The sequence below is a fragment of the Monodelphis domestica genome, chromosome 5 (genome assembly GCF_027887165.1).
Source record: "Monodelphis domestica isolate mMonDom1 chromosome 5, mMonDom1.pri, whole genome shotgun sequence".
In the NCBI taxonomy this organism is placed as follows: domain Eukaryota; kingdom Metazoa; phylum Chordata; class Mammalia; order Didelphimorphia; family Didelphidae; genus Monodelphis; species Monodelphis domestica.
Genome location: NC_077231.1, coordinates 139,429,562 through 139,441,579, shown reverse-complemented (window position 1 = coordinate 139,441,579; position 12,018 = coordinate 139,429,562).

Genomic DNA, 12,018 nt, shown 5'->3' with positions numbered 1-12,018 from the left:
AATAGACCTGATCAAAAGGGATAGAGAAGGTAATTATATTTTGTTAAAAGGGACTTTAGACAATGAGGAAATATCATTAATCAACATGTATGCACCAAATAATATAGCACCCAAATTTCTAATGGAGAAACTAGGAGAATTGAAGGAAGAAATAGACAGTAAAACCATATTAGTGGGAGACTTAAACCAACCATTATCAAATTTAAATAAATCAAATCAAAAAATAAATAAGAAAGAGGTAAAAGAAGTGAATGAAATCTTAGAAAAATTAGAATTAATAGACATATGGAGAAAAACAAATAGGGATAAAAAGGAATACACCTTCTTCTCAGCACCACATGGCACATTCACAAAAATTGACCATACATTAGGTCACAGAAACATAGCACACAAATGCAGAAAAGCAGAAATAATGAATGCAGCCTTCTCAGATCACAAGGCAATAAAAATAATGATTACTAATGGTACATGGAAAACCAAATCTAAAACCAATTGGAAATTAAACAATATGATACTCCAAAACCATTTAGTTAAAGAAGAAATCATAGAAACAATAATTTCATCGAGGAAAATGACAATGGCGAGACATCCTTTCAAACCTTTTGGGATGCAGCCAAAGCGGTAATCAGAGGTAAATTCATATCCCTGAATGCTTATATTAACAAACAAGGGAGAGCAGAGATCAATCAATTGGAAATGCAAATGAAAAAACTCAAAAGCGAACAAATTAAAACCCCCCAGCAGAAAACCAAACTAGAAATCCTAAAAATTAAGGGAGAAATTAATAAAATCGAAAGTGATAGAACTATTGATTTAATAAATAAGACAAGAAGCTGGTACTTTGAAAAAACAAACAAAATAGACAAAGTACTGGTCAATCTAATTAAAAAAAGGAAGGAAGAAAAGCAAATTAACAGCATTAAAGATGAAAAGGGGGACAGCACCTCCAATGAAGAGGAAATTAAGGCAATCATTAGAAATTACTTTGCCCAATTATATGGCAATAAATACACCAATTTAGGAGAAATGGATGAATATATACAAAAATATAAACTGCCTAGACTAACAGAAGAGGAAATAGAATTCTTAAATAATCCCATATCAGAAAATGAAATCCAACAAGCCATCAAAGAACTTCCTAAGAAAAAAATCCCCAGGGCCTGATGGATTCACCAGTGAATTCTATCAAACATTCAGAGAACAGTTAATCCCAATAGTATACAAACTATTTGACATAATAAGCAAAGAGGGAGTTCTACCAAACTCCTTTTACGACACAAACATGGTACTGATTCCAAAACCAGGCAGGTCAAAAACAGAGAAAGAAAACTATAGACCAATCTCCCTAATGAATATAGATGCAAAAATCTTAAATAGGATACTAGCAAAAAGACTCCAGCAAGTGATCAGAAGGATCATTCACCATGATCAAGTAGGATTCATACCAGGGATGCAGGGCTGGTTCAATATTAGGAAAACCATCCACATAATTGACCACATCAACAAGCAAACTAGCAAGAACCACATGATTATCTCAATAGATGCAGAAAAAGCCTTTGATAAAATACAACACCCATTCCTATTAAAAACACTAGAAAGCATAGGAATAGAAGGGTCATTCCTAAAAATAATAAACAGTATATATCTAAAACCAACAGCTAATATCATCTGCAATGGGGATAAACTAGATTCATTCCCAATAAGATCAGGAGTGAAACAAGGATGCCCATTATCACCTCTACTATTTGACATTGTACTAGAAACACTAGCAGTAGCAATTAGAGAAGATAAAGGAATTGAAGGCATCAGAATAGGCAAGGAGGAGACCAAATTATCACTCTTTGCAGATGACATGATGGTCTACTTAAAGAATCCTAGAAATTCAACCAAAAAGCTAATTGAAATAATCAGCAACTTTAGCAAAGTTGCAGGATACAAAATAAACCCACATAAATCATCAGCTTTTCTATATATCTCCAACACAGCTCAGCAGCAAGAACTAGAAAGAGAAATCCCATTCAAAATCACCTTAGACAAAATAAAATACCTAGGAATCTATCTCCCAAGACAAACACAGGAACTATATGAACACAACTACAAAACACTCGCCACACAACTAAAACTAGACTTGAACAAATGGAAGAACATTAACTGCTCATGGATAGGACGAGCCAATATAATAAAAATGACCATCCTACCCAAACTTATTTATCTATTTAGTGCCATACCCATTGAACTACCAAAATACTTCTTCACTGATTTAGAAAAAACCATAACAAAGTTCATTTGGAAGAACAAAAGATCAAGGATATCCAGGGAAATAATGAAAAAAAACATATATGATGGGGGCCTTGCAGTCCCTGACCTTAAACTATATTACAAAGCAGCAGTCATCAAAACAATTTGGTACTGGCTAAGAGACAGAAAGGAAGATCAGTGGAATAGACTGGGGGAAAGTGACCTCAGCAAGACAGTATACGATAAACCCAAAGATCCCAGCTTTTAGGACAAAAATCCATTATTCGATAAAAACTGCTGGGAAAATTGGAAGACAGTGTGGGAGAGACTAGGAATAGATCAACACCTCACATCCTACACCAAGATAAATTCAAAATGGGTGAATGACTTAAACATAAAGAAGGAAACCATAAGTAAATTGGGTAAACACAGAATAGTATACATGTCAGACCTTTGGGAGGGGAAAGGCTTTAAAACCACGCAAGACATAGAAAGAATCACAAAATGTAAAATAAATAATTTTGACTACATCAAACTAAAAAGCTTTTGTACAAACAAAACCAATGTAACTAAAATCAGAAGGGAAACAACAAACTGGGAAAAAATCTTCATAGAAACCTCTGACAAAGGTTTAATTACTCAAATTTATAAAGAGCTAAATCAACTGTACAAAAAATCAAGCCATTCTCTAATTGATAAATGGGCAAGGGACATGGATAGGCAGTTCTCAGATAAAGAAATCAAAACTATTAACAAGCACATGAAGAAGTGTTCTAAATCTCTTATAATCAGAGAGATGCAAATCAAAACAACTCTGAGGTATCACCTCACACCTAGCAGATTGGCTAACATAACAGCAAAGGAAAGTAATGAATGCTGGAGGGGATGTGGCAAAGTAGGTCCATTAATTCATTGCTGGTGGAGTTGTGAACTGATCCAACCATTCTGGAGGACAATTTGGAACTATGCCCAAAGGGCCACAAAAGAATATCTACCCTTTGACCCAGCCATAGCACTGCTGGGTCTGTACCCCAAAGAGATAATGGACAAAAAGGCTTGTACAAAAATATTCATAGCTGCACTCTTTGTGGTGGCCAAAAACTGGAAAACGAGGGGATCCCCATCAATTGGGGAATGGCTGAGCAAATTGTGGTATATGTTGGTGATGGAATTCTATTGTGCTAAAAGGAATAATAAAGTGGAGGAGTTCCATGGAAACTGGAACAACCTCCAGGAAGTGATGCAGAGCGAGAGGAGCAGAACCAGGAGAACATTGTACACAGAGACTAATACACTGTGGTATAATCGAACGTAATGGACGTCTCCATTAGTGGTGGTGTAATGTCCCTGAACAATTTGCAGGGATCTAGGAGAAAAAAACACTCTTCATAAGCAAAGGATAAACTATGGGAGTGGAAACACCGAGGAAAAGCAACTGCCTGAATACAGCAGTTGAGGGGACATGACAGAGGAGAGACTCTAAATGAACACTCTAATGCAAATACTATCAACAAAGCAATGGGTTCAAATCAAGAAAACATGTAATGCCCAGTGGATTTACGTGTCGGCTATGGGGGATGGGGGGGAGGAAAAGAAAATGATCTATGTCTTTAATGAATAATGCTTGGAAATGATCAAATAAAATATATTTTAAAAAAATTTAAAAAAAGTATGTTCCTAAAAAAAAAAATGCCATGCAGCAAGTTATGTGAAATATGATAGTTGGTTGTTTTGCTATTGTAATTAACTGGAATATTGAGAATTTTGGGGATACTTATTCTTACATATTTATACTACTGTTCTTTATTTTTAAAAAACTGCTACCTTGTGAAATTCATTTGCTTGTACTCACAGTGGATCATGGCCAGATATGAAGAGGAAATGGATCTCATTTTTGGTGAGAAAGCCTTGCATTCTATATTTTCTTAGCTGACACAGTGTGTCAATGATTATAAGCTACATTTTTTAATTTTAAAACTCTTTTATTATTATATTTTCTTGCATGTGCAATATACTATTTCAATATTTGTTCCTCTCCTTTTTATATTTGAAGCATGTCATCAGTATTAAGATTTTCTTTAACTTTTTGACTTAGCAGTAATATGTTTAAAATACATTTGCTATAATGTCAATGCATGCCCCAACAGCTTGAAACTATAAAAATTATGCCACTAATTATTTTTTTAAAAAATTGTGGGACTTTGCTTAATGATTCTGTCTGATTCCAGGGCAAGATATACAAAAGAGCCATTGCACAGGGCCAATGAAGCACAAAGCTAAACCTGATTGGTGCCACAAAAGAGCACACAGGATATATTAGTGTGAAGACTCAAGGTTGTGATGCTTAACATACATTAAGACATAGACCTTCCTTTTATTCACACTCACTCTGAAAATACTTACAGATGAGTATCCCTAACTTGGCTCCTACTTGGCTTCTATAATCCAGTCCCATTTCTGTCTTTCATACTATGGCAAACTTTCTGTAGTCCTGGCTACTGACTGGGTAAATGCATCATTGTTTAGGTCATTTTAATTGGGTCCTGATTCAAGGACCTGTTTTAGATTTACTTTTCCTTTACTTGGAATTTTTACACATAAGACTTTGATAGTCTATATTTTCATCCAGAAATTTTCTTTTTTATTTGGATTTTTCTGATGTCTTTTTAATTTCTCTTGCCAATTGATTCATATACCTCATAACTCAGCCATGCATCCTTAAGTGATCCTGTGTTTTTCAATCACCCTCTTCAAGGGGGGAATGTAAAAATATTATTATTTTAAATTGCAAAGTTTAAATTCCTTTTGAGCAGAATTGTAGGTAAAGAAACATGCTACCTCTCCGAATCCAGAAACTGAACTGTTTGGAGAAGACACCATGAAGATGCCTCCAGATCACAAGCTGCATGAGAAGATCAAGAATGAACTTTGGGTGTGGTTGATTGAACATTTACTTGTATGTATACTTTCATGCCAAAGGGGACTGCCCCCTAACGGGCTTTTTGTCAATGTATTCAGTAATTATTGGTTTTGTTTTGTTTTTTTCTCTTATCCTCAAATTATTGTAATCTTTAAATTGATTATGTTTTCATTATCTTTTGGGGGAACTTCCCAACTGACTCTCCGCCTACTTTGGCCCTCTCTCTGTTTCCGCTTCTAGGCACATGTGGCTCTCTACCTAGCAGGCAAGATATAGAGTAAGTGGTTGTGAATGGTCTCTGGGCCTAGGCATGTGCTTTTCTTATTTTGTATTTTTTTTACTTCTTAATTCTAATAATCTTTAATAAACCTCATAAAATATTTATAGCATGTGTTTTTGTGGTGGTAAATAATTGGAAATTAAAGGGATGTCCATCAATTGGGGAATGGCTGAACAAATTGTGGTATATGTTGGTGATGGGGTACTATTGTGCTATAAGAAATAATGAACAGGCTGATTTCAAAAGAGTTGGAGAGACCTACATGAACTGATGCGGAGTGAAATAAGCAGAACCACGAGATATTGTACACAAATAATAGCAATATTGTGGAATTGTGAAAGACTTGGCTCCTCTCAGTAATACAATGATCCAGGACAAATCTGAGTGTCTTATGACAAAATTGCTATCCAGAGAAAGAACTGTTGGAGTTAGAATGCAAATCAAAGCATGAAATTTTCACGTTAGTTTATTTGGGTTTTTATTCGGGGGTTTTGGTTTTATATGTGTTCTCTTATAATATTTAACAATATGGAAATATGTTTTTCATGATAAAAATATATAACTCAGATCGAATTGCTTACCATCTCTGAGAAGGGGTAGGGTAAGAAAAGAGGGAGATAATTTGGATCATATAACTTCAGAAAACTTATGTGGAACATTGTCATTACATGTAGTTGGCAAAATAAAATATCTTTAAAACAAAATCTCAGTGTCCACAGAGATAAAGAATTCAGAGCTGAAATGGAGCAAATAGAGTATGTGACTTAAAAAAAAATATATGAGAGAGAGAAGCGAAAACAGGCCCTTTCTCCTCTTCTTAATTCTTACTGAGTGACTCTTGGGAGGGGAGCAATAAAGAACTGTTCATCGTGCCAAAATGAAAGTCCATCCCCACTGAGGCAGAGGATGCATGCCCAGCTCCATGGCAGGTGCCTTAATCCAGCAAATCAGAGGTTCCTTGAAGTTCTCTTATTACATCTATAGTTACTTATCTATCATCTATCGCCTCATTCCACCCCACTGCCCTATCCATATGAGGTTGGAGGAGAAAACAGAGGTCAAGTATGATTGCTATTTGAGGAGGGAAGGAAGAAATGAAAATGCAGAACTTCAAGAAAGGGGTGCCAGGCTCAAGGGCAGAAAGGGACACTAGGCAGACTTCCCCTTACTCAAGTCAGTCATCTACTCCACAAGCAAAAAAGAGATTCTAAGACCCTGTCAGCATAAGGGTAGTCATAACCAAGAAAAACACATTTCATAAAAGCTTCTTTATTCCTTTGAATCTATATCCTTATTCTACGAATTGAGAACCTTCTAAATCCAACATGCCTGTCCATGCCCAGAGGCCTGAGTCCAGAGTTCTTACAAAGATGCTGAGCAGTGACAGCCAGGTGGCTCAGTGTATCAAGAGCCATGTCTAGAGAAGGGAGGTCCTGGGTTCCAATTTGGCATCAGACACTTCCTAGCTATGTGATTCTGGGCAAGTCACTTAATCCCCATTGCCTAGCCCTTACCACTCCTCTGCCTTGGAACCAATACACAAAAAAAGTGGAGTCTCCATTTGATTACTGGATCTACTGGATGGGAGAGTCAAGAATCAAGACAGATCACAAGAGTTGTGAAAAGACCATCTCTTGTTTGAAGTTCTTCATCTGCTTGCATGGAGCAGGAATATGAGAAACAGCTATTCAAACTGTGAAATTCTCCAAATGGATTGATACTATCTACTTTCTCCCTGGGAATGACCACAGAGTCTCAGAGGTTCTGCAGATGTACTGTCTTTTGGTGGATGTTATATTATGTCTTGTCTTTTTTTTTCTATGATAAGAATAAATGTTGCATACTGCTCCTGTGAGACTGATTCCATTATGTCTAGGCTACTTGAATTGCCATTAATAAAATAGAGTCACATGGGTAGGACAAGCTAACATAATAAAAATGACAATTCTACCCAAATTAATTTACTTATTCAGTGCCATACCTATCAAACTCCTAAGAAACTTTTTTACTGAATTAGAAAAAAATATAACAAAGTTCATTTGGAAAAACAAAAGATTGAGAATATCCAGGGAAATTAAAAAAAAGGAAGGTGGCCTTGCAGTACCAGATCTTAAACTATACTATAAAGCAGTAGTCATCAAAATCATATGGCTAAGAGACAAAAGGGAGGATCAGTGGAATAGACTTGGGGTAAGTGACCTCAGCAAAACAGTGTACGATAAACCTTTTGGGACAAAAACCCATTATTGTACAAAAACTGCTGGGAAAATTGGAAAACAGTGTGGGAGAGATTAGGTTTAGATCAACATCTCACATACTACACCAAGAAAAATTCAGAATGATTGAATGACTTAAATATAAAGAAGGAAACCATAAGTAAATTAGGTGAACATAAAATAATTTACCTGTCAGATTTATGGGAAAGGAAAGATGTTAAGACCAAGCAAGAGATAGAGAATATTACAAAATGTAAAATGAATAATTTTGATTACATTAAATTAAAAAGGGTTTGTACAGACAAAACCAATGCAACCAGAATTAGAAGGGAAGCAAAAAATCGGGAAAAATTCTTTATAATAAAAATCTCTGACAATGGTCTAATTACTCAAATTCATAAGGAGCTAAATCAATTGTACAAAAAATCAAGCCATTCCCCAATTGATAAATGGGCAAGGGACATGAATAGGCAATTTTCAGATGAAGAAACCAAAACTATCAATAAGCACTTGAAAAAGTGTTCTAAATCTCTTATAATTAGAGAAATGCAAATCAAAACAACTCTGAGGTACCACCTCATACCTGGCAGATTGGCTAACATGACAGCAAAGGAAAGTAATAAATGTTGGAGGGGATGTGGCAAAATTGGGACATTAATGTTTCTGCTGATGGAGTTGTGAATTAATTCAACCATTCTGGAAGACAATTTGGAACTATGCCCAAAGGGTGTTAAAAGACTGCCTGCCCTTTGATCCAGCCATAGCACTACTTGGTTTATGCCCCAAAGGGATAATAAGAAAAAAGACTTGTACAAAAATATTTATAGCTGAGCTCTTTGTGGTGGCAAAAAATTGGAAAATGAGGGGATGTCCTTCAATTGGGGAATGGCTGAACAAATTGTAGTATCTGATGGTAATGGAATATTATTGTGCTGAAAGGAATAATGAACTGTAGGAATTTCATGGGAACTGAAATGACCTTCGGGATTTGATGCAGAATGAAAGCAGCAGAACCAGGAGAACTTTGTACAAAGACTGATACACTGTGGCATAATCAAATGCAAAGGACTTCTCTACTAGCAGCAATGCAATGATCCAGGACAATTCTGAGGGATTTACAAGAAAGAACACTATCTACATTCAGAGGAAGAACTGTGGGAGTAGAAACACAGAAGAAAAGCAACTGCTTGATCACATGGTTCCATGGGGATATGATTGGAGATGTAGACTTAAACGATCACCCTAGTGCAAATATTAATAATATGGAAATAAGTCTTGATCAATGACACATGTAAAGGAAAGAATATGAATCATGTAACCATGGGAATTAATTAAGTAAATAAACTTAAAATGAAAAAAAATAAAATAAAATAGAGTCAGTTTGAGAAAGAGGTAGGGCTAGTCAGAAGTGGAAGATCAAGTGTTAATTTGGTCCTCAAAACAACACTCAGAACAAATATATGATGATTATCTGCCTCTCCACACAAACTGCCACTACCCTAATTCCAGTCCTCATTCTCTCTTTCCTGGACTATTGTAAAAGTCACCTCATTGGTTCCCTGTTTCCATCTTCCACATAGCTGCCAAAACAATCTTTCTTAGGTCCAGAACTGACATTTCAGTTCACTGTTCAGATATCTTCAGTGCTCCCTCACTGCATAGAGGATAAAATTAAAACTCTTCATCCTGCCATTATAGGCTCTCCATAATCTGCTACCAGCCAACCTCTACAGACTCACTTCATTATACTTCCCATCATTAGTTCTATGTTTCAGAGAAAATGGACTACTAATTATACTCCAAAAGCAACATTCCCTGTCCCACCTCCAGGTATTTGCACAAGCCATCTGCTCCTTCAACGTACTCTTTATACCTACATCTCAGAATCTTTGACTTCCATCAGGGTTTAGATAAATTGATAACATCTTCTCTGAGAAGCCTTCACTGATTTCCCCCAGTTACTGTTCTCAATTTAATGTTCTCTACCCAATTTGGGCAGGTACAATGGATAGAGCATTGAGCCTAAAGTCAGGGAGACTTGTCCTCCTGAGTTCAAATCTGGTCTCTGACTCTTACTAGCTATATGACCCTGAGCAAATCACTTAACCATGTCTGTCTCCATTTCCTCACTTGTAAAATAGGCTAGAGAAGAAAATGATGAGCCACTCTGGTAACTTTGAACACATGCACACGCACACACACACACACACACACACACACACACACACAAAACACCAAAAGGGTCACAAAGAGTCAGATATGACTGGAAAATAACCAAACCAAAAAATTCAACTTATATTATAAAATATTTGTAAGTCTCCTTGAGAATTAGAACTATTTTGTATTGTCTTCATCTCCCCAATGGTTTACAAAGGGCCTTGAACCTAGTAAGAGTTTGATAACTGTTGGTTGAATTTAGTGTTGAACAATGAATGCGAGGGTTGGTCAAGTTCCTTTGGTGTTCAGTGGTTGCGTCTAAGGATCCATTGTTCATTCTAGTTGTCTACTCTTCTTCTTCTTCCTACTAAGGTGAAAGGTGAGTAATGATTATCATGATGATCTACATTCTGTAGGATAAGGAAAGGAGGCAAATTTAACTTGGTGCATTGAGTGCCGAAGAGTCATAGAATCACTGATCCGTTAGTACAACCCTCTCTGAAGCCCTGAAAAGTTAAAAGACTTTCTCAAGGCCATACAGAGAGCAAATAGCAAATCTCTTAGAATTTGACATCAGGACCTTACCTCAGACTTTGAAATCCAGTGTTTTTTCTCCTATATTTAGTAACCCTACCTATCCCCAGTGGAGTCCTATCATAACTACAACTGCCTTCAGAACCCCAGGAGAGAAAATGAGAAACCCCAAAATATTCCTTGTGAGAAGCAGCCACACTATCAAGTATTTATCATTATCCTAACATATTGAGACAGGATATAGCATTATAGAAAAACAGACTCACATACTGAATGTGAATGTGTATATAGTCATGTTACAGACTACATAGCTAATGCTTTATACATGCTTTAACTGATTTTATAGAAACAAGAAATAGAATGACAATTATCACTCTCCAGTCCATTTCCACAGTCAACCAGCCATTCTTCCAGAAGCATTGCACAAAGGAGACTAGGGAAATTTAACTTGATTTTTATATTCATTTTCTTTCAATTGTGACCCCAACTCTTGTCTGCCCATAAAAATGAATACAATGAATAGCAAACTTGGAAGCATTTTTATGATCAAAAGCCTGAAAGAGAAGAACCCAAACTGCTAATGGACGCAGCAACATTTCTATGCAGGATTGCAACTATCTGGGGCAAACACATACTGTCTGACTCTCATAAATATCATTTACATTTACATACATCTGTGAATGCTTTTTTTATACATTATCTTATTTGATCCTCAAAACAACTTTATACAAATGTTACCATAGAAAGCTGAGGGTGAAAAAAAAAAGTTAATCCTTTTTCCCAAGATCCCAGAGCTTGTAAAGGATGAAGCTAGGCTTTCAACATAAGACTTCTGAATTCCAAGTGCAGTGCTTTTCCCACCCTACTCCCCAACCTTCTAAGTTGCTTATTTTTTCTCATAACATTCCTAGCTAAGGAGATCATAATGGTTTTGAGGGTTCCACAGACAATTAGGTGTCAGAATAGGCCAAACACTTGAACTTGGCCAGACTTGAATTCAAATTCTCTTCCAGGTACTAGCTATGATATCCTGGGCATATCACTGAACTGCTGCCTGCCTCAGTTTTCCATCTGTAAAATGAGTAACTGATAGTGCCTATTCTCAGAGGATTGTTAGGAAGATTGAGAGAAATAATATATGTAAGGCCCTGTGGGAAGATGAAATTAACATGTAAATATGTTATTATTATATATGTGGTTGTGAGTTGGGTTTTTTAATAATCTCCATTGTGCTAAGTTTATGCTTCTTAGCCTGTCCTTGGCTAATATGGAGAAATTCCCATAGATCATTCCCTTTATGACTAAAAGATATTATCTCCAAGTTAGGAAGTAGGAGCCATGACCATTTACCAAAGGACCAGAGAGGTCTGTATTACCTGTGGCAGGAAATAACTCTCCCTCTTCTTTTCTCTTCCTGAAGTCACAACTTAAAACTCTTAAGTGTTCAGCAACAAAGGCTACACTAACATTTATCTGGTTCTATCAAAAATAAGCATTTATTCCTTCTCGAAATATTTTCAGCAAGAACATTACAGAGCTCATTTTATCCTTCCCCCACCCCCTCCCCAAGCTAATTAACCCCCGAAATAGCATTCCAAACGACTGAGATTTAAGAAGATTGGCCAGCAAATGTTTTGAATGCTTTCTCTTTCCTAGTTTCTTTCACGAGTTAG